Source organism: Podarcis raffonei, chromosome 6 (assembly GCF_027172205.1).
Source record: "Podarcis raffonei isolate rPodRaf1 chromosome 6, rPodRaf1.pri, whole genome shotgun sequence".
NCBI classification, from domain to species: domain Eukaryota; kingdom Metazoa; phylum Chordata; class Lepidosauria; order Squamata; family Lacertidae; genus Podarcis; species Podarcis raffonei.
Genome location: NC_070607.1, coordinates 24,569,157 through 24,593,907, shown reverse-complemented (window position 1 = coordinate 24,593,907; position 24,751 = coordinate 24,569,157). Strand labels below are relative to the sequence as shown.

Sequence of the window (24,751 nt, the reverse complement as noted above, 5' to 3'; positions counted from 1 at the left end):
CCCTGTTGAACTCAATAGAACTTACTTCTGTGTGGACGTTCATAAGATTGTATTCTTAGTGAAGAAGCTGCCAATAGAGAATCAGTTGTTGTTGTTTTTTAAAAAAACACACTTTAAAAACAAAAGAGAGTTAGAAATTATGCCTTTTCCCTTTCTGTATTGAACTATTATCAACAAACTTATTTACATAGACTGTTGGTTTGCTCTGATAAGCCTGCCAACAAAAACCACCATGCTATACAAAAATCTCAAGCAGAATTTTTGGCTTTGGAATACAAGCTTCTGTTTATTCAAAACCACGCAATGCCTGCTTTAAATTGTATTAAAGAAACTGGAGATGCAGAATCAAAGCAGCCCTGCTAGCAAATCCACAAAAACATGTTAACCCATCTTGGTCATTTATGGGCCCATCAACAACCTGAAAATAAGAAACAAAACTTCCTATTTTGTTCTTGTAAAAGTTTTTCCATGTGGTTGCTTGGAGGCAATTCTTGCTGACCACAGCTTGAGTGGCTATTATAGAAGCCTGGGCTTGAATATTTCTTAAGGCAGGCATCCCCAAACTCGGCCCTCCAGATGTTTTGGTACTACAACTCCCATCAGCCCTAGCTAACAGGACCAGTGGTCAGGGATGGTGGGAATTGTAGTCCCAAAACATCTGGAGGGCTGAGTTTGGGGATGCCTGTCTTAAGGCATATTTGTGTATGCACTGCATGTAGGTTTGCCTTTTCACAAATCCTACTGAAAAAAAGAGGCGACATTTTATCAGATACTGTAACCACCACAGGAAGGTCAGGACTGTCATTTAGTTTGGAAATTTGCATTGTAAGAAACAGAAAGAGGAAATGCTTTCAGCACCCATGGTGTCATCACTGCTTCAGCTTTTTTTTCTTTTTCTTTTTTTTTTGTGATAAGTCAGGTTTACCAGATGTATTTAATGTACCAGGAAGAGACAAGACAATGGAAATCCCATTGTACACAACTCCACAATTATGCAGAAGTGGTATCTAGTCAAACCTTGGCTCCTGAATGCCTCCATTTTGGAACATTTCTGCTCCCGAACGATGAAAACCCAGAAGCAAATGCTCCGGTTCTTGAACCTTTCGGAAGCCGAACTGGCTTCTGGAATGGATTATGTTTGACAACCAAGGTTTGACTGTGAATCAATTTAACATCATGATGAAAATATATATTGGATTATCATAATGTGGAAAAAACCTGCAAAGATAAACCTGCTGTTTCTAAATTTCACTGCTAATTGTGAGGGGAGTGTGAATCTAACCTTACAAACAACAATTGTCTCATATAGGCACATGCTTTCAGCTAACAACCAACAGTTGGTGTCTGAATGGAATCTTTCCCCTTCTTGGGATATCTGGAAGCTTTTAGGACAAAACAAATTTGTACTAATTTTGGAAAGCAAATGTGTGGAGCCCCACAACAAAATGTTGCAGAAAATTAATTTAGTGACTGCAAATATGTGGAAAAGTAAGCATGTCAAAAATACAACGGTTGATAAATCAATAAAATGTCACATTAGCACCAGCAGTCATAAATGCATTGACTATTGGAAGCTGCTAAATACCAAGGCAGACTACACTGCACTGATTAACAGTAATTATCCAGGGTTTCATTTCCCCCCAATAAATTTTATTAAAGCTTGAAATAAAATATACAAAGGTTAATATCAAATTTTTAAAATAAAAAATAAAAGAAACTAATCAAAATAAAAACACAAACCTAGAGGAGGCATAGAAAAAGGGGATGTGAGAAAGAAGAAAGAGGGAAGAAGGAAAGGAAGAGAAAAAAGGATTCTTGGTCTGTCAGCTATATATAGAAAATTATTCAAAACATCCACTCCAAGAAGGCACCCAACAATTCCACTTTCTATAAACCAATACCTTCTTCAGTCCTCAAACCCAGATATCGTAAGTTCATACAGATGCATAGGTGCATACAGATGCAAGGGTCTCTCCCATATCAGCACTTGTGGAAGCAGATTGCTACTATTTAACTCAGTGTTTTAGCTAGAAGTCCTGCTACTGTGGAGATTAGTGGTTCAGGCTAGTTTTTTAATATGAGACAAGGTAGGGCATCAGCACCCCAGCTACTGAATATTCACCCACAACAGCTCTTTGCCAGAAAGAAGAAGAGTGTGCTGGTGAACCAGGTGCTTTGCTGCCTTTGCTGTCTCTCAGGTGCACAGGCATGTGTAGGAGAAACGCTGGGTGTGCCAAGGCACACCCTAATATCTTTATTTAAAAAGACTTTGCAAGTCCCTGAACTTGCTCAGCTGTAGAAGGGCATTTGCTCCACCATGGCATTCCCTGCCTGATCAGGTGCGCCAATCTTTCTAACATGCTCCTCTCAACTACTAGAGAAGATTAGCTTCATCCACAGATAACAAAGGATTTCATCACTTATTAAAAAATAGCACATGAACTGGGTCTGGCAATATGATTCTATTAAACCTAAAGATTATCTGAAGAGCTTCTTTGTGCAAGCATATTGAACAAGAGCTATATCTGAAACTGAAGCCTGTTACAATCTTTGGCTAATGGCAGAGCCATTTTTCCAGTGAAACTGTGAGCACGTGTTTAATGTGTCATTAGGCAACAATTATTTTCCTGGTAGTGTTTGATGTTACTAACACCAAAAGCTTGCAGAGTTTTTCTAGTGACGTGTGTACTCCTCAAAGAGTCTCAGAGTTCATGTATCATTGTGATACAAGCAAATAAAATCTCTCTTATCTAGCACATAATTGAGGTGCTATCTGATTCATCAATCTGAGATTAGTTTTGATACAGCTGGTTTCAGCATTGTTCTGTCACTGATACTTCCCACACTCCAAATGCCATTACTAAGCAACAGTAAACACTAATATTTGTATTTTATGAAAATCTCCATTAACTGCAGAGTGCTTTAATATCAAGCATAGATATATAATTCCTAGAGAAGATTCAGGATGCCACTTGAAATATAGTGTGTTTCCAGACGATTCCTTAATATTATAAATGGGCTGTTCAGATATTGCAAATGGGACACTGGCAACATTTTTTATTTATTTATTGGATTTCCTCCAGAAAGAGTAAATCAGAGTTATGGTAAATAAAGGAGAAATTAAAATACAAGTTGGCATTTTCTATACATGAAGAACACTCATCCTACAATGAATACCTGCCTGACTCTGGAAGCATCTCTGTAAGGAAAACATCCTCTGATAAATACATTATCTTGTTAATGCCCAAGGAAGTAACAGGTATATAATAAATATGTATTTATAGACCAACTTCTGTTGAAGAGGAAACTTCCAGGCTTTCATGTTACAGAGAACTTTTTCTGAGACTGGCTTGTTTTAACTCATAGAAAAGATGGCACAACTAAACTTCTGTTGGGCTACATCAAGAGCGCTGTGTAGCTTACGCCTTGCACTTGCTACTCGGTGACAGATTTTCTATGCTTAAAAAAAGACTGTTCAGCAATTGCTACAGAACTTAAAAACAGAAAGTAGTGTTGTATATTTTACACACACACACACACCACCACCACCACCACCACCAAGTACCTGACGGACATACACTCATTTATGGGCAGGAAAGACATGAACAATAGTAGTGTCAAAATAGGTGTGGAAATTGAATTATACCAATCCACAGTTAGCATGTAGTGGGAGCAGAAGCACAGGTGTGGACAGATTACTATGTCTATAAATCAATGCATATACTGTACAGTTCAGCTGAACTGCTGCATTTTTTGTTCACGGTCATTGCTTATTTTACTATAACTTTTTAAACCTCTAATTACATATATACACTATTTATTCATTATGCTCAGGAAGAGTAATTTAGAACATATGAGAACCACAATGATGTAGTGAATGGAGTGGTTTAAAGTCACATCCCTTTCCCTTTTCTAAGTCAAAATAGGACGTCTACTGTTACAGGAAAAAAGAGATCTCATTCATAAAAACTACAACAGCTACCACTGCAGAATTGATATCAGATTGGTAAATACTTCTACAGAGGAATTCTACTCATCATGACTTTTGTGCCCCATGTTTCTTGGAAGAAAACGTGTTTTGCTGACTTCTCTGAAATAATCCAGTGGTCCAGCAAAACACGGTTTTTTAACTTGGAAAATCTTACTGTTTTGTGATTCCGTGCATTGTTTTTTTATACATGCATACTCTATGATATAGATTTTTTAATTGTTCCTCTGAACCAATACGCTTTCTAACACCTTCAAAAATCTATAAAACAGCACCCTAATTAGCTTCCTTGGTTGCCTAGAACTATAAAGGTTCTCTGAACGCAGCATAATTATACTAGAAAATTGCAAAAATTTTGACGTTCCAGCTGTACTACAGAAAGAAACGTGGGCTGACACCCTTAACTATGACTAGTATTTCTAACAAGTACTGTAGTGAACACTGTAAAGTAAAGCTTGAGAGGCTGCCGGGTGTGGGGCAGTGATCTAGGAAAGAGCTATAACACCAGTTTGTTAAAGCCTTAAAATGTCATGCTGCATGGAAGGGTAAGGAGGTATAATCTACTTATCTCAATATCAGAAATGGTATAATTACTTATCTCAATATCAGAAAAGAGAGGGGGCTCACAGCAGCCTCTTTCTCTCTTTGTACACTTGATTGGATCCATTCTTCAAAAGCCGTATGCGCAAAAAGTTATATGCAAAGAAGTGCATAGTACACCTGTGCACGCTCTGTGTGTGTGTGCATGTGAGAGAGAGTGTGTGTACAGGGAGCCATTGCTCCATGCTGGAGCAAAAGGTCAAAAGTCCTTGAGAACCCTATGCCCAAGACTTTGTGCAGGAAATGCAGCAGATCATACAACTGGACTTTAAAGGGAGTTTTAAAATTGTGCAGGGGAAATGTTTTTCTCACTGGCTGCCATTTGTTTTCATTTTCTTGCTACATCAAACAGAGCTACCTCTGCAAAGAAGCCCCCCACCCCAAATGTGAAAGGACTCCAGACTTCCAAAAGAACATTTGATCATGTTGAAACTAGTGAAGAGGACAAATTCTGTTTGCTTTTCGTCTGTGAAAAATGAAGGTTTGAAGTGGATCTGCAGGGAGCAGCAGGAACAAACAAACTTGACATTTTTACTCTGTTTATCTTTCAAATGGAGAGCTCTTGAAGATACATTCTCACTTGCATGATTCATTATGTTGACACAACTGTGCAATCGTAAGCACACTGGTTCAAAATTAAGTGTCCCAATGGAACTTAATTTTCTAATAAGTGTTATGGTCACAGGGGCTAATCCTAAACACTATGGCAATCCTAGGCTTTTTTACTATGCTGTAAGTATGTCCCTCGGGATGCGGGTGACGCTGTGGGTAAAACCTCAGCGCCTAGGACTTGCCGATCGTATGGTCGGCGGTTCGAATCCCCGCGGCGGGGTGAGCTCCCGTCTTTCGGTCCCAGCTCCTGCCCACCTAGCAGTTCGAAAGCACCCCTAAGTGCAAGTAGATAAATAGGTACCGCTTTATAGTGGGAAGGTAAACGGCGTTTCTGTGTGCTGCGCTGGTGCTGGCTCGCCAGAGCAGCTTCGTCACGCTGGCCACGTGACCCGGAAGTGTCTCCGGACAGCGCTGGCCCCCGGTCTCTTAAGTGAGATGGGCGCACAACCCTAGAGTCGGACACGACTGGCCCGTACGGGCAGGGGTACCTTTACCTTTAAGTATGTCCCATTGAACTCCATGCAATTTACTTCTGAGTAGTGACGTGAGAAAATTGTTCTCACTTTAAGGCAAACCTACCTAATTTTCTAAGCCTGTGAACTGAAGCACAGCTGTTATTTAAAATCTGCACTTTTCCAAATTTTGTGGCAGTTTACCAGTCAAAAATACAATTTTGATTTTATATTGGTTTTATGTATTATATTGAAAGATGCTTTGAGTGAAAGTACTAAGTGCAATAAATAATAATAATAGTTGATGATACAGTCTTAAATCTTATTCATTCACCCAATAGTTCATAAAACAAAACCAAAGGCTAAACCCTTTACAATAGCAGTGAATGTTGATTGGTCATGGTCATCTCATTATTATGTGATTGTATCCTACAGTTTGTGAGTCCCCTTATCTAAGGACGCTGGCCCAAGAATTCTCCTGCAAGGTTTCTGCTGCTATTTGGTCTGCTGTGAGTGTGCATTGCAGTGAGATGCAAAGGCCCACACATTGAGCTTCCATGTATGCACCAAAGCACCTCAAACTGAAGTTCCCTGGCCTCCCTGAAAATCTGGAGCACTCCAATAACATTGCTGTCCAGCAATCACTTATTTGATGGAAAAGCAAAACTACAGTCTCCATGTTGTTCAATAGCTGCTGAACTACACCAGCTCACGCACCATGCCAAATTCCTAAGAAGGACACAGCTCTGTTTTATGTCAAGGCAACTTCAACAGGGTGCCTCAAGGCACATCAGTACTAGTGATGACTGACCGATAAGACTGTCCTTTCTGGAATTCTCCCCTCCCTTTTTCTCCAGCAGCTTTTCTGCCCAGCTGCATTCAACTTCTTATATATTTGCTCAAGAAGAGTAATTTCTACTTACAAGACAGCAAAAGAACAAACTAAACTTTTAACCTAACAAAAATAGGACACAACAAAACCAGTATGTGTTCTAAGCACACGCCAAACATACAGGCTGTTTTGTTTTTCTTCCCAATTTGGGGAGGGAGGGTTGTCTTCCAAAGCAGAGACCTGCCTTGTCCTAATAAGATGTTGTAAATAGAAATTGCCCTTTTCCCTTATGGGGTATCCAAGAGCCCATATAGAGTCCTTACATAGGTTCCCTATTGGTAGGAGAGAATAACAGAGGCCAACCAGAGAATATTGAGAAGCAAAGCAGCTAGTAAGCTTGATCTTTATTGATCTGTTGCAACAGGGTGCTCCCCTCACCCGCAGGAGACAGGAGGGACCCAGAAAAATGGCCCACAAGGCCTTATAAAGACTTTTGAAATTGCCCCCCTGTAGATCAAGACCACCCCCAGAAACATCATACATACATCACAGAAGGGGTGTAACCTAAGACCACCCCTCAGATACATCACACCTACATCACAAAAAAGGTGGTCTAAAACAGAACATTTGAATGTTGTTTTTCTCCTGTCGTTGTTTATCTCCTGTCTGGCAGGTTACTTGATTGGATTTCCTGGGTAGCCTGGCTAGTCTTTTGTAATGATAAATACTTAGTTCCTGGACCAGGTCACAGGCTCACACCCTATTCAAACACAGACATACCGTTAAGACAGGATTTGTGAAGGAAAAGACAATGGGAGGTTTCCCACTTTGACCTTGCAGAGAAAACATTTACTCAGTTTAGGAATCAAAACGGTTCCAGGTTGGTCTTCCTGTGCTGATCTATGTATGTGCTGTTATGAACATTACCATATATCTAAGACCATAAAACTCCTATCACAAAGACAGAATCTCTATTTAAAATAAAAAGTTTATCACGTTACTTAAGGCTAGATCGGGGATGCGGGGAACCTCAACGCTATGCCACACCCTCTTTCCTCAGGCCACACCCTCTTTGAAGTGTTTTTGCCTGACAAGAATGTGTCCTTGAACTCTAATATTGAGGATTGTGCAATCACATTATGTGCTGTAATGAATGCATTATATGAAGATGGAAACACCGAGTTTCCGAAGATATAAACCATAGCATGTCTGCGGAAAACATATTGAGTATATGCAACATATGGGAAGTGACAATGCATTTATCACACTAAAGATGGATTGCCTTATTTCCATAAGATCTTAGTGCCTGATTCCACCAAGCAAGCAGCCTATTTGGTACAAGAGAAGGTAATAAATTAAGTTCAATAAAAAAGGCAAATATGTCCCAATTTATACCAGAACCTTAAGGTAAAGACAAAGAACCCAGAGAGGAACATAATATGAATCAACAACGTAACTGAAAACTAATGTAGAAATTGCAGAACTCAATGCAATTATGATGTAGCTAGGTGAGAACAGATGTGTTTATTGCAACTGGAATAATTGTGGGTTCTACTTTATCACCAGAAGGCAAAAGGGAATGAAGTTGTAATGGCTTAGTCATTTAATATCTGGTCATCATGACTCCCAGCTCCACCATCCTCAGCCTTGGTAAGTGGCTAAAAAAACCATCTCAGGATTCATGTTATGTGCAACCCTAAAAACTATGTGTGCACAAACACATTTAGTTAACCATATTACAGAACATTCTGATAAAATAAAACTCATTATACCACATGCTGTAGCACAATGTACGCAAGATAAATGCTAATAGCTTTCAAAAGAAGCAGTAAAATACATAAAAGGTAAAGGTAAAGGTACCCCTGCCCGTACGGGCTAGTCTTGCCAGACTCTAGGGTTGTGCGCTCATCTCACTCTATAGGCCGGGAGCCAGCGCTGTCCGCAGACACTTCCGGGTCACGTGGCCAGCATGACAAGCTGCATCTGGCGAGCCAGCGCAGCACACGGAACGCCGTTTACCTTCCCGTTGGTAAGCGGTCCCTATTTATCTACTTGCACCCGAAGGTGCTTTCAAACTGCTAGGTTGGCAGGCGCTGGGACCGAACGACGGGAGCGCACCCCGCCGCGGGGATTCAAACCACCGACCTTTCGATCGGCAAGTCCTAGGCGCTGAGGCTTTAACCCACAGCGCCACCCGCGTCCCTAAAAATACATGAAGGCTACCCCTTAATTCTCCATCTCCTGTTGTAAATTCTTTTGGAAGAGTAGCTGATAAGTGGTGATAACGGCCATTCTCATGTAATAGTTAGAGCAGAGCCTGGGAATCTCCAGCCCATGGGTCTAATTACTGGTCAGCACCAATCACAATACTGGTGCTAGAGTGCATCTTCAAAGGAGGTCCTCTTAGTGCCGATCAGCTGAGAGGTAGCCTCATTGAAGTCCATTTTGTAGGCAGGCATGGTTGTGTTTTGAACTAGGATGCCAAGAGAACCAGCTTCAGATCTCCAGCTCATCCATGAAACTTTCTGTCTGACTTGGGCCAGTTGCTTTCTTACAGGGTGTCTCTAATGATAAAATGGGAGAAGAGAGCCATACTGCACTGAGTTTCTTAAATGTAAATAAGTACATACATTTTTTAAAATACAGATTGACCCATGGTTTCTTGCCACACAATATTTATCCTTTTCTCTTTCTCTTTTTTTAAAGGATCAGATAGTATGTGCTGGGAAAGACCTCTGTATGATGAGACCCTGGAGAATTGCCAGATACAACAGACAACACTGCAGGGGTAAGGAATTTTTTTTCTTTCCCCAGGTCATGTTTGCTTCTAGGCCACTTTCCAGTGGTGGGCAGGGTCAGAGAAAAAAGTTGGTGGACTAATGAACGCAATGTTCTATTTGGCAACCCAAATGAAATTGTGCAGGCATAATAGCATAATGTTGAATTCCAGTTATTAAATGGGGCTTGAGCTAGGAGAGACTGGCCGGGTAGTTACATTTTAAAAAGATATGTTAATTAATATTTTAAACTTGGGAAACTGGGATAGAAGAAGAATTAGGAATTTCCTTAGGCTAATGGATGGGAGAGAAATTTGATTCAGTTTACATTTAAAGGTGGACCTATCTAACTTGTACTTTCTGAAACAAGATGTTAACTAAAATGAAGCCATTCTTTGACATTTGTACATTTCTGAATTTTGCTGTACAGAACTCTCCAGCCAAGCAATGTGTAAGAATAATATATATTAGTGAAAATAACATACAAAAATGCATTATATTGGTGAATCCCAACCTTAGACTAAGAGAAGAAGTCTGCGTTCTGAAACATTTTTACTCAATGTTTTCCCATTAAAGTCAACAGAAATGATCCTGAATAACTAGGCTGCAGGGTTACAACTGAAAGGATTAGGTCATAAAGGGTAAACTATTACAAGATTTAGAGCTGCAATTAGCATTAACCCAGGTGCAGCCATGTTTCAGGCCATGGGAAAAAAGGCAACTCTAATTCATCATATAAGTGCTCATCACTCACATATTCAGTTTCCATTCATCAACTCTTGGGCTGAATGATATTCCATGTGTGGGTGAAAACATATTTGGAATTACCCCAGCCATATGTTTTTTAGATACACTTAGTTCAATTCTGCTTTTGGATATAGTCAGAGAATTTGAAATACAACCATCAGTTTAAAGGAAGGGGACATGTATTCCTTCAGATTTTTAACTTTTTTTTACAGGTAAAACCTCTGAAAAAGAGGACTCTTGTTTATCCATAATCCATTTTTCACTAGTTATTGGAATACAGCTGCAACCAGGGAAACAAAGTCAAGGCAAGGGTTCTATATTGTATCTTAGACACAAGGAGTCTTATGGCACTTTAAAATGTAATCCTAGACATATCTACTCAGAAGTAAGTCCACTGAGTTCAGTGTAGCTCACTCCCAGGATAGAGTAGAATGGCATAAGCTTTCATTATCTAGCATCTACTTAATCAGATGCAATAAGTTATTTTCAGCTGGCAAGTTTATATAGCTCATGAAAAAATTAAAATGAATTTAGTTGTTTATTTATAAAGTTTTCATCCCACCTATTGTCCTAAGTCCCCAGGGCCCAACAGGTCACAACAGTGAAAGATATTAAAAAACATTCAACAAGACAGTAAAACACAACAGGAGCTTTTCTTATACTGTGATTCACCATCCAAGCCTGTGTTGTCTACACTGGCTGGCAGCAGCTCTCCAGGATTTCAGACAGTGACCTCTCCTAGCCTTAACTGGAGATGTCAGGGATTGACACTCATCTGACCTCCCTCTGGCTCAGATCCTGAGAACAGGAGGGGCAAGATAGTGGAGAGTTCGGCATAGTGCAAACACACCAGTGGAGCCAATCTGGTGCCCCTGCCTGTGTGTTTGCACTGCACTGACCTCCCCCACTTCTATCTCAGAATGCAGCAGCGACTCAGCCAAAGGGAGATAAGTTCAACAGAACGTATTCCCAGGTAAGTATGTCTAGGTTTGAAGTCGCACTGCATCTTACACAGAGAGGGACCGATTTCTCCTTTCACTCAAAAACATTTTTGCATCAAAATTCTGCTCTGGCTGTCTGTAGGTAACTTTATATTTAAAGATGCAGCAATGCATGGGATTCATTAAATATCCTATTTAAACAAATGTGAAACTTGAGAATGTCAGTGTCAGCAAAAGACGCCCTGAAATCCGGTTAGAGAAACACTCCCAAGAGAAACAAAGAATGGCTCAACAAATATGTTGTTATGAAATACAGCAAGGGTGGCAGGGACACAAGCACAAAGCAAAGGGGTTAGCAAGTATATAGCAAGTTTAAGAACAGCTTAGTTTATGAACAACTTGGATTAAGAATGCTGCAAACCCAGAAGTAGGTGTTTTGGTTTGTGAACTTTGCCTTGGAAGCAGAACATGTTTTGCTTCCTGTTGAATGTGTTCCATTTGTAAAATAAGTCCCTCACTGCTATGGGAAAGCATGCCTTGGTTTAATAATGCTTTGGTTTAAGAACAGACTTCTGGAACGGATTAAGTTTGTAAACCAAGGTACCACTGTATATCTGTTTCCAAAATGGGAACAAACAACACATCATTCCTTAAGTCTCTAGTCCTTGATTTAAACTGAATGGTTTTTAATAGGAGTGATTAAAAGATAGAATAGACATTTTTAGAATTTGATCAGCTCCTTATGCAGACAAAGATCAAACTACCTTGCCAGTGCAAAACCCATTCAATGAAGCAGCACGTGTCCAAGAATGACCAGAAATGTTCCATATCCTTCAGAATGAAGGTGCAGAATTTTTCCTCAAATGAAACTAACATATGACATGATAAATAAGTATTAAAGCTAGGGCCTTGACTCTCATTTCTTCTACAGTAGTTCCTTTTTAGCTCCCCCCCCCCATTTTTATTCATTCCTTTTTAGCTCCCCCCCCCCCCATTTTTATTCATTCCTGCTACTTAGACAAATTTGCTTTCTTTAGATTAGAGGTGAGGAATCTCAGGGCTGGGGCTGAATGTGGCCTTCCAGGGCCGTCAGAACTCCCTGAATCAAAGTGTTTTTGCTTGGCTATAATGTATTTGGAATGCCTGGCCAGAATTCTGATAATGCCTCTTGCTTTTTCTGGATGGAGAACAAATAGGTGTGTGAAGAAACTAGATAAGGGTAAAATTTACATTTGTTGTTTCACTCACTCTTGCCTTGCCCTCCACTGGCATGTAACCCTCAAAAGGCTTTCCAGAAATTAATGCGGCCCTTAGGTTGAAAAAGATTTTCCCTCCTTTGCTTTAGATCATGCATTTCTCCAATGTTTCTTAAAATCATATTCCGTTTGTGGGGTACTAATGCCACTTCCTTCTGAAGCCACTTGCAAGACAGACTATAATGAGTTGAAAGAATGCAGTGGATAGCAGGCAAAGAGAAGCCTTCAGCTAACAGTGGTGAGGGATGCAGCTACCATGTGAATGTTGTAACAGTGTGGTGGTTACAAAGACACAAATGCCCCTATTTTCATCTGTAAAATGTTGGAGGATATTAAGGATCAGTATCTGGGAAGGCAGATTTTGCAGCTAGCAAATGGGGATGAAAAAGCTAAGCAGGTCTGAACTAGTAGCAATGGTATCAGCAGCAGAACATCTCACGGCACATGACCTCTTTGTTGAGCATTTTTCTCAATTTGTTTGCAGATGGATTAGTAAACACTGGCTATTTAAGAAGCATTCTGATCTGTTTGCGGGGAGGTTGGATGATCCCACACTTTCCAGTGCACTGTCCTCTCACTTTCCTGATAACAAAAAGTCCAATTTGGGGGGGGGGTGAATTTGCTATGCAAGACCTCGTAATCAACTATAACTGCACAATTTGCTGCTCTCCAAATGAGTCCCATACTCAGAATATAACAATCTGAAAGAGCCCCAGGACAAGGGCTGTTCATACAGCCCAAGATGTTCACACAGGATTTTCTTTGCATATAGTGCCAAACTAGAAGCAGATATATACAGTTGCATAACGTGAGAGTCTTTGAGTTGCAGAACTATAATCATAAATCTAAATACAATAATGATTGCGCTAACAGAGAAACTTCTAAATCAGCAACAGAGAAACTGAGATCAATATGAGATCAAGACCTGAGAAACAAGAATATTAATGCATGCATTCAGTACACACAGAAATCATGTTCGGCTCCTGCAAAAGATCAAATGAATTATTATAACACACCTATGTTGCTTCACTGATAATCTGCAATATGTTGCACAACTATACTTTCATTTTATGACTGCTCACAGCATCTGTTTTTAACAACGCCATAGAACACAGCAATAAACTGTGTCACTTCCTTAATAAACCCTAGGTGTTTACACAGTCTGCAAGTTCACCAAGTAAACAGACAGCATAAGGAGGAACTTTAAACATAATTATTTTAGCTTTCAAGGAAACATGAGCTTCAAAATGCATTATTTAAAAATAAAATTAAATACCTAAAATTGCATTTGACATTCTACATACAAGTGATTTGTCAAAGACATACCGGTATGTATAAAAACGAAAACCCCGCATTTTGCACTCCAGGTTTCCAACAGATCATTAGATACTGGATTAAGAAACAGAAGACAGTATAGCTTCACGCCCCCCCATCCCTTAAGTTTGGTTGGCCTTCATTAGAGACAAGTCTTTCGTGTGGCAGGCCCTATGCTGTAGAACTCCCAATCTGTACAGGTTCGGCAGTAACTATCCCTGCCTTATTTTAAACATCTTCTGAAAACCACATTGTTCAAACAGGTCTTTTCTTTAAACAAACCAGTACATAAGAACACAATAATCACCTGCTGGATGAGGCCAATGGCCCATCTAGCCCAGCATCCTGTTCTCACAGTGGCCAACCAGATGCCTGTGGGAAACCAGGGAGCAGTGATGGCCATCACTGCATCCTGGGGGACCGAGCTCCATAGTTTGACCCTGTGTTTGGAGGCTGGGAAGAAGGTAAATTCCATGCTATGGATCATTAGGAAATAAAACTGCCAATATCATAATGCCGTTATGCAAATCTATAGTGCAACCACATAGGGACAAGTATCATTGCCCTTCCATAGGTTCTCAAAACCTATTGCTGTATTAAGCTTGCTTTGTTGCCAGCTTAATTTTTAATTTGTTTAAGCCTGAGCAGTTTTGCCTAAGGCTGCAAACCAATTCACACTTATGAGTGCTTCCCTAAGTGGCTGTTAATTGCGGACCCAAAGCTGCTCAAGTGCACATTTAATCCAGATTTCCCATTTAATCCAGATTTACAATTTCTGCAGAAAATCCAGCAATTAAACAAAACCCATGGAAAGAGTGGATCTGAATTTAAATGGGAAAGCATTTTGATGATGATGATAATGATGTTGTGTAGAATATGCAGAAAACTTGCAGGCACAAGCAGCACTGAGTGCACAGTAAACTGTATTGTGGAAGTGTTCTTACTTGCAAAGGAATGTGCATAAGACTGGGTTCTAAGGGGAGAAATTCAGTTCAGTTCACATTTAAAGGTGAGCCTCCATAATTCACACTTTCTGAAACAGTATGCCAACTGAAATGCAGCTGTCCCTTTGAAATTCATACTTCTTTAAATTTTGAATAGCAGTTCTCCAGTTCTCTTGTGGGCAAGAATGATATACTGGGGTGAAGTGCCCATAAAAACTCATATAAATGAAAATAACACAGAAAAATGCATTATTTTAGGTGAAACTGCTTTGCAAAAATGTGTGCATTTGGTAAAATTCCATATCAAAATGTGTATATTAGGAGACATGCAACTAAACTGCTGGTGAATGTTCATGAAGACTTGAAAAAAAGGCATGTTGATGATGTAACGCAGAAAAATTAGAAACAGTGATAAATGAAATAGACAAATTTGCCCATCCCTAGCTGGAAGTGGTTTCATTTCTTTAAAACATTGTCCCTCTGCCCTCTGCCCAGTGTACAGCTAAACAATTTCCCGGAATAGTACCCTGCAAAGAGGAAAATCAGACAAGAGAAGCCTAGGAATACTGACTCCACAGTGGGAGTGCCTATTTATCAAAAGGAGCAATGTAATAAGGAGAGAGAGGGGAAACAAGAAAAACACAGCAGCCACTGTTTTATTCTTGGCATTGAGCCCACATGGACACAATTTCACAAGACAACATTTTTACTAATGCTGGGCTCCAGCTTTTGCCGTGTCCACAAAAAAGTGATGCCAATTCACATCTGTTTCTGAAAAGCAAATTACTACCTAGGATGTCACAGGTTTTCAAGCATTTCAGAATCCTGCAACTGGATTAAAGCAAGCAATAGATCATTTGGCATGTTCTATCTATATATCATATTCACAAGACCACATTCTGCCTCTTGGGCACCATAGTCAAACCAAACAACAAGCAGCATTATAAAATGGTGACTATAAAACTTTTGCAGCTAAATAAATTAAATTTTCACTCCTGTACTGGTAAAGGTTGATAATTCTAGAAGGAGGGTTATCATTTTTGTTGTTACTATGTTATGTATTTTTGCGTTTTTTATATTGTAAACCAAATTACTCAAACAAGGCAAAGTGCTCCTTGCATGAATATTTTCAATACACTGTAATTTACAGGAAGTCTTTTCAAAAAGGGTAGCTAAGCAAAGAAGAAATGAACTTGTATGCAGAATACATTGTGAAAAGAAAAGGAAAAAAGCTCCAAACCACAAAGAATTCAGTGACATGAAAAAATGCTGAGGAAAAGGGCCAAGGGATTAGAATAAAGAGAAGTGGCTTTCAAGCACTAGGACATAGTTTTGCACATATTAGAGATAACTAGTCTAGACAGGAGTAGGGTGGTGTGGATTCCAAGTGCTCCTTCAAAACCAGACCCTGAGTGGTAGTGACATTTTCTGGTCAATATTAAAGGGCAAGTGCATATTTCCAAGTTTGTTCGTGTTTAAGGGAATTCCTTCTGTTTTCTTTTTCTTTTTAGTATTTTAAAGATCCAAAGGAACAGCAATCTGAACTGAAGGACACATTAGAGTATGCATTCCCTATTGTCAAGCACCTTCTTTCAGTGTATCAGTGACCAAGCACTTTAGCCTGAGGAGCTGTATTCTGTTAGCATTCATATGTTCAGATGCTACTCAAACACTACAAATGGCAAGGCTTTTTGCCAGAGCAGCTTGGTAACTACCTCTAGGTCTGTGAAAGGTGCCAACAATTTCTAAGTGATTTTTCAACATCTACAGCAAATGTCAGTTCCCATAATTATTTGGGGGAACCCATGACAATTACTCTAGTATGATTAAAAAAACCAAAAGTGTGTACCGTATTTATTTTATTTTAAATATTTATAAACTGGACCAGCAGTATAACAATAAAACATAAATCACATTGCATATCATTATGTTACAACATATAATCTAAAACTAATAAGCCCCTGCAAAATCTTATAATACATTACAATTTAATTTAGCCAGCATAAAACCATTTCCAAAGCCGAAAAAGTAAAATAATAAAATAGTACCATGTCTAACAGACACACTGCTGTAGATATGCTATGAGAAAAAAATGCAAATAGTAGTTTCTAATTAAAAACAAAGGTGGTTGTGTTGGTCCATAAGAAAAAGCTGCAGTCCATAGTTGGGTAATGCCTTTATTATAGGTAGGGATGGAAGAGGAATTTGTACTTTTTGAAATGACAAGCAAAACACAATCATCCTTCAAAATTCACATTCCTCTGAATTTTGTGATGGAGTCCTCCAGCCAAACAATATTTACAAGAGAAAATGCATATATTAGGGGAAAGTGTGGACAAAAATATATTTATGAAAATAACATAGAAGATGCATTATATGAGAGAACATTAGTTGTAAAAATATGAAAATTAGTCAAATTGCATACAAAAGTGCTGATGTATTTTTGTGATGATTTTTTAAAAGCAAATTGCTGCAGAAATGTGATTTAGAACTGAATTTCAGATTGGAAAAATGAGAAACTGAGAGAAACAAAATTGGCAAACCATTCAACTCTTATTATGACCAACCAAAAAGTCACAAAAATAGGACTTGAAAATAGAAAACTTGAGTTTTCTAGAACACTTCAATGGTCAGGATGTTACTCAAAGCAAGGAGTGACAGAATGAGAAAAGACAACAAAATAACAAAGATACAAAAATAAAGCTAGATGTTGTAGCAATGAGGTCGGTTTGCTCTCAGGCCTATGACATCTAGCCTAATTGTTATATTTCCTTTCTTCTCATTCCATCACCTCCTGCTTCACATAACATCTTGCCTGATTAGGACTTCTGTCACATTTTTGTGACTTTTGGTTGGTCCTAATAACTGTATCTTCATCTAACTGTAGACTTCATAGTAGATTCTACCCTGCTAGCCACCCTGAGAATATAAACGCATGTTGACAGTGTAGGATATAAAATAAATAACTAATATTTGCTGGTATTCTTGACTTTGACTAAATATTCACTCTACTTCTTTTATTCTCATGATGGAACTTTGTGGTCAGAAACCACATGAAATCTTGTTCTGAATGTCTCTTTATATTCATGTCCTTTTATTGTTGAGGCTAGATAGGAAACAATATTGGAACATAGTGCCAGGAGAAGCTTGATCAAATAGCTGCTATTCTCTTTCAGTAGGTACCTAAGTAGCTAGGAAAGAGTTAGAAGAATGGCTAATTAATGTGGATGTGTTTGGGTAATTTATGGGGTATCACGTCTATTTTTATTTTTGTAAAACTGAAAGAGCAATTAGTAATAATCACAAGCAAGATTACAGCTGTTGGAGAAACCACAATGTGGGTTGATTATTTCCTTCAAGACTGCATATCTTTAAACTCCCATTCTGTGTGTAAACCTTTGAAATAGTCTTCATGAAAACAGCATTTTACAGGATTCTTTTAGAAGAAAGAAAATGCTTCTTTCATCAATTTATTTTCCTGAGTATTATTTTGTATTAGTCATAAGGTTGAAGAGAGAAAACTACAGGTTGTAACAGTGGAATAAATATTTTGTTTGGTGCCATGAGCATTTGGGTAGTATGTTACTTTGGGAAACACACTATGAGTGAAATATTTTTAAAACGGTGATAAGGCTATCACTTTAAGTAGCTGTCCTATTTTCTCTCTGCATCATTCCTTCAACATTTCCAGTTTATCTACACCTATAAACATTTCTGAAAAACCTAAAAACACAAACTTTCCACATCCCAGCCTGGTTTATAGGTGAAGGACAATATATGAACTAGAATAATAGAAAAGGTATTGCTCCATTTCTTCCAGTGTCCCTGCTATCACTGTTGCTCTCCAACTTTGAATACAGACACATTGCCCTCAATAGCCCTACTTTGCACATTTAGCATAATGGAACAGGTATGTTGGACTAGATGAAGGGGACGAATTCAATTTTGTTCCATTTTAGTGAGAAAATACCTAATCCACACTTTCAGAACCAATGTGTGAATCAAAACACAATAATTATTCAGAACTTGCACTTCTCTGAATGCATGATACAGTGCCCATCTACATAATGACTACAAAATGAATATATTAGGGGAAAGTGTACAGAAAAATGCATGTATTAGTGAAAATTACATACAAACCACATTGGATTAGGGGTATTTGCTTGCAAAAATGTGATAACATTCAAAACTGCATACGTACAAAAATGCGATTTTTAGTAGAAATTTACACTTAAATGCTGGTGAATTTTCTTGAGCATTTTTTTTAAAAAACAACAACACATGGATTATTGCAGAAATAGGAAAAACTGGATTCAAGGGAAAAACTGGATTCAAGATTGGAAATATTAGAAACTGAGAGAAGCCAAAATGGACAGATTCATCCACCCCTAGCAAGTTTACAGTGCCACAATTCCTTCTTGGTATCACATATACAAGTGCACAGTCACACAGGGAAAGGCTAGCATTAACTAAGCCATATCATTTCAGGCATTTTATGTACATATTCTCCATGAGGCCTGATGAATGTGCACAATGGCTGGTTATGCACAGAGACCACTCAACTCACATTACCCCTAACATATACACACATTTTGCTGGGCATGCTCACACTTGTTACTTTTCCAGAATGGTTGTAAAAAGCAGGTTATAAAGAACAACATAGAGAGAGAGAGAGAGAGAGAGAGAGAGAGAGAGAGAGAGAGAGAGAGAGAGAGGATTTCCTGTTTCATATCTGTGAGTTACGTCAGCAATTTCCGAGTCACAACTAAAGAATGCTTTACTATTACGGTATATGGTCAAACCTGGAATGTTTATGAGAATGTAGTTTATCATGCCTCGAATCCATACTCATGATTACTATATCATTGGAGAAACAAGAGCAAGTCCAGGCCTGAACAGTTTCTACCTGTGGGGCTGCCTGGATTTCGACAGCTAACTATTACAGTATATCTTGTATGCGGAAAGAATCAGAAATCAACATAGTAGTAGGAATTTGGCTAAGGGAGACTGCATCACATGTTCATAACATTGCATTTAAAAATAATTAACACAGAATATTTGCCACATTATCCTAACTCAATCACCAATCGTTTTGTGTTAATCAGTATGTATTTTCTGCTGGTGCACACACAGCACTTGAAGACTATGATATAGGTAAGGGATCAGACAATAGGAATAAGCTGTCCCTCCACTGTTGTTCAGAAAGGTCCCCCTTAAAACTGCTTTATCCTCTGTGTTTTTAGCCACATTTTGACATTAAGTCTACACTGACATTAAAACTGGTAAATCCTAGTTCAGTTAGGCTTTAGGCGTAGTTGCTGACTCGGATCTGTACTGGTACATGATAGGCTATGGACTGTAGCCTTAACAACATTATCTAAAATAAAAGAGCAATCCAGACCCTTGATCCACTGTACTGCACTGCTGGAGGGAGTTTGGATGCTATAATAATAAGAAACCGAACTCATCAATCATTAACAGCACATAGAAGTCACCATCCCTGTTAAAGGTAGACCTGCTCTCATAAGACTACTGGGGGCAGGGGCAGAAGTCCCAGCTTTAAAAAAACAAAACCATTCCTAGTTAGCTATGAGTGTAGGAAAGAGGGGAATGAGCATCAGGTTTTAAAATTCAAACTAAGTGTCAAGGTCTGCTCCAGACAGTGGGTAAAGAATGCCCCAGATTGTATTTTTTGTACTACAGTAACATGGGTCTGGTAGTGCAGTAGTACCAACACTCCCATACACAGCTGAAGTGGCACAGGCATGTGAAAGAGGACATTACTGGCAATGTCAAAGACACTGTAGGAATCCATAAAACTTGATACAACTATATTACATTAAGTAATGTGGGTGTACTAGCTGGAGAGTTCTTAAGGTGGGGCTGGTGGACTTTCTCACTGTTTGGATTCTGAGAACTACTTTGAATCAAGATAGCAGATCCAAACATGGTTATGTTGTGACTTCACATTTTTGGGGGCATATATTTTGCCGCCTTTCAGAACATTGGTACCAAACTTGGCACAAGGTTCTTGAAGTGAGGTGGCAAAGTTTGTTGATGTTTGGTCAACCATTTAGATTCCACATGCCATTTTGAATCAAGATGGCAGACTGAAGTGGAGACTTTGCCTGGTTTTTTGCCATAGGTTCAAATGCCTCTCAAGATACTAGGCATGAGTTGGGGTGTGCGTGCTGGACTTCACGGACATTTGGATGCCAGGCACCAATTTGATTCAAGATGGTAGAATGAAATGTGACTTTGGCATGACTTTGCCCATTTTTAGGCATAGGTTTGATCACCTCTTGATATATTGTTGCCAAACCCAACACAGGTTTTCCTGCCTGTAGCAGCCATGGTAACTGAAGTAAACATAGTAAGCTACCTTATAAAGAGTTGGGCGATGGGCCATCTAACTCAATATTGTCTACACTGATTGGCAGCTCCCCAGGGTTTCGGTCAAGAGTCTCTCCCAAACCTGCCTAGTGATGCTAGGAATTGAACGTGAGACTGTTTGCATGGAAAGCAGATGCTCTACCACTGACTTACAGCCTAAAGTAAACTAAAGACTGAAATCTCACAACAACTAAGTGACAATTTTGCATTCATAGTGTATTAAAAATATTTATTGGCAAGACTCTGACTGAGCAATGCAGTGCAAAGCACAGACAGTGTTTAGCTAGCATACTGAAATTTAATCTCAAATTTACATTAATTGGGATTATATTAGAATTTTATGCACAACTGAATTTATAAAGCAGTAAAATAAGAGCACATACCAATACTGACTGGACATGATCCATTAATGTTTTCTTTCCCATAAAATGATGCTGAAGTGACTACAAATAATTTTACATTAAAGAATGTGCTGAGCCTTCAAAGGAATGTATCAAACACTTGGAAGAATATATACCAAGAATGCAGATCTTTTCCCTACCTCTGTCTCCCTTTCTTCTCCCACACATACCAATACTGTAATTAAACTTTACAGTATTTAACTCTACTTAACTCACTTTTTATTAGATTGGAATCTAAAGAAGCTTCCTATAATTATTTTGATTTTCCCTTTCCTTCAGCATAGGTTCTATGGTAAAGTGTTGCATTTATTTTAACTTTAACTTTTAACGAATATATGAAGCTGCCTTATGGTGGCCTTTTATCTTCCACACATGTACATCTTTAAACACCCATGTATCTTTTTAGCAACAGCTGAGCTAAAATGATTATCCCATTATTTTAAAGGCATTATTTTAATGAGGCAATATATAAGTATTCTATATAAATGAATAAATTCACAGACCTAATTCTTTGAATGAACATTCAGTTGGAAAGCTTCACATTCTTTCTACTTCTTTCTCAGAGGTCTTTTATTTCTGGAATGCCACCATATGAAATGAATTCAGCAAAGTTCAATAGGATTTCAGAAGCCACCTGTGTACTGGACTGAAACAGAAAATATTTGCATCATAATCAGCCTGCTTAACGGATACTTATCTTCCATTACATCTTATAGTTTTGTGCAGCTAAAAAAAAATTGCAGTTTTTCTAGATTCACAGACATTGATATTTAAAGATAACACCTTACATGTTTGCATTTTTTATTATATTCAAATCAAATTTAGTACCTTCCTACTACCTATTCACACAAAATCACAAAAAAGTGTATGTCCCTTCCAACAATACTGCCAGATTTTTCTCCCCCAAATCCATTAAATAAATGCTCTCTTTACAAAGCCCTATAGGGAAGTCATGCCCTTACTGGCATGAAGTTTCAAGGGTTTGCCCAACAGGTACTGCAGCCCATGGCCTGACCATTAGGTCCAGTCATGAACGACTCTGGGGTTGCGGCACTCATCTTGCTTTATTGGCTGAGGGAGCCGGCGTACAGCTTCCGGGTCATGTGGCCAGCATGACTAAGCCGCTTCTGGCGAACCAAAGCAGCGCACAGAAACGCCGTTTACCTTCCCGCCGGAGCGGTACCTATTTATCTATTTGCACTTTGATGTGCTTTCGAACTGCTAGGTTGGCAGGAGCAGGGACCGAGCAATGGGAGCTCACCCCGTCGTGAGGATTCAAGCCGCCAACCTTCTGATCGGCAAGCCCTAGGCTCTGTGGTTATTTAACCCACAGCACCACCCGCGTCCTAACTGGCTGCATAGTAGCGAGAAATTCCTCAGTTACTGCTTTTTGCAGCTTGGAGATACTGCAAGAAATGAAAAAGCACCTATGTACATACAGGCAAATTACCATTTGAGCGAGTCCTGAGAAAGTACAGGTACTTCCAGGTGACTGTTATTGTGGGGTTGGCGCTCCTCACGCCTACAAGCTTGTCGCAGTGTCCACATGACATCATGGGTCTCAAAATGCCAAACTCTTTCCCCTTTCCTTGTACCACTTTTGATACTTTTTGTGATATAGCAGTACAGTGGTACCTCAGGTTAAGAATTTAATTCGTTCTGGAGGTCTGTTCTTAACCTGAAACTGTTCTTAACCTGAAGCACTGTAGCCTTATGAGGCTTTGCCCTCAGGTGGGAAAAAGTATTGCACCCGGGAGAGGGAGTGGGAGTCAACAGACACTCAAGGAATAGTTTCGGAGAAAAAGCTTTATTTCTACCATCCATGAACTGGTAGAAGGAGCAAGTGTGATAGATTTACAAAACAAGCACAGGTTCACAGTCATTTGCACAGAGCATATATTCCCCTTCCAGTTCCCTCCCCTTTCTCCTCCTCTTCAGGAGTCCTGCCCCATGAGTTCCTCTGAGCATGAACAGAAAGCTCCTGTCTTGGACTCTTTTGGACTCTTCCCAGCAAAGGGGGTGAGAAGCCAAAAGGGGGTGGGTCGAGGGGTCTTGTGGTTCAGCATGTCCAAGATGTTGCAACTGAATGAGATAAGACTCAGTTCTCAGGCTTGCTTTGAACAGAGCCTATTCATTAGCCTTTTTGAAGCTCTCTTGTACTGATAAAAGTAACGGTTTGCCCTTGCACAGCATCTTGTGAGAAAACAGAGGAAAACTTTAGCTGTGGATTTTTAGAAGAGAGAAAAGGAATTTTGGACAGTTTTGAGGCCTGGTTGGGGGGGGGTGACCCTGGGCCTAGGTGGGGTCACCTGTCCTCACCTCCTTCAACACCACTTTAGCAAATGGGGGCCTCCTGCTGCTGCCGCGCCACCGGAGCCCGATTTCTGTTCTTATCCTGAAGCAAAGTTCTTAACCTGAGATAATATTGCTGGGTTAGTGGAGTCTGTAACCTGAAGTGTATGTAACCCGAGGTACCACTGTATATAAATACTTTTATGGTTTTCCCCTCCCTTCTGTATTCTGATTTTATTATTCCATTTGGGTTTTTTTCCTATTCATTAGTATTTCTGCATTTTGTATGTGCTTATGTCAATAACCTTTCTGTATGAAAAATGACCATAATAATAATAATAAAATTTCTTATTGAATTTAAAAAGAAATAAAAATAAAATAATTGAATCCAGATTTGCCCACCACAGAAAAATCCACATAATCACAGAATAGCAGAGCTGGAAGGAACCCCCAAAAGTCATCTAGCACAACCTCATCATCTCAACACACCGTCCCCGCTCCGATCTGAAACCATATCAGGCCCTTGCTTAGCTTCGCAAGTTGCACTAGCAAGTTTTATCGCTGCGCCCCTGGGTGAACAAAATACCTGCTGCCAACGACTCAGTTGCGCTATATCTGGTCAACAGGTTTCATTCATAAGCCTCTCTAGGGAGGAAAAAAAATCATATGGGAACGAAATTCTCCCTGGGTGCTGGACCCACTCGAGGGGAAGAAATCAGCGAGGGGAGGGTTGGACTAGATGTCTCCTCCCCCCTCCCCGGTTGCAGTTAATTTTAGGACTGTCTAAGCCGAAGATGTCGAGTGGCCGCGCCCGTTTCTATAGCACCGCCGAGGTCGTGTCCTTCGCAGCTTGTTCAAGGGGAACTACAGGGGGCGGGTTGCTCCAGGCTAGGCAAAGCGCCCGGCCTCAGTCGGAAGTTCTCCTTCTCTTCCCTCAAAAAAAGGAGGCGCCGCTTTGCTTCGCTCACCTCCCCCCCCCCCCCCGCCATCTCCCTCAGCGCTTTCTTTCACTTTTCGCCCGTCCTTGCCAAGGCACCTGGGCAGGGGGGAAAAGGCGGGAAGCCTCGCTCGCGGCCTCTCCCTCACCTGGCCTACGCGCAGGGAAGGAAGGAGCGGCCCTCTCGTCTGCGCCGCGGGGGTGTGGGAGCTGAATCACAGCCAGCCAGCCACCGGCTGACTCACGCAGAACACACTCCAGCCAA

General features: G+C 39.8%; 1 protein-coding gene across 2 annotated transcripts in view; it reads right to left on the bottom strand.

Moving 5' to 3' along the window:
• SLC44A3 (solute carrier family 44 member 3) overlaps positions 1-24,751 on the bottom strand; it is a 97,139-nt gene that overhangs the window by 71,779 nt on the left and 609 nt on the right. The window contains exons 1-2 of one of the 2 annotated variants that reach the window (XM_053391688.1): positions 24,636-24,729; positions 21,761-21,903 (exon numbers count right to left, since the gene is read on the bottom strand). The gene's annotated coding sequence lies outside the window, so the exon portion shown is untranslated. Of the gene's footprint in view, positions 1-21,760; positions 21,904-24,635; positions 24,730-24,751 lie in introns of those variants that run through there. The other variant, XM_053391690.1, reaches the window with a different exon arrangement.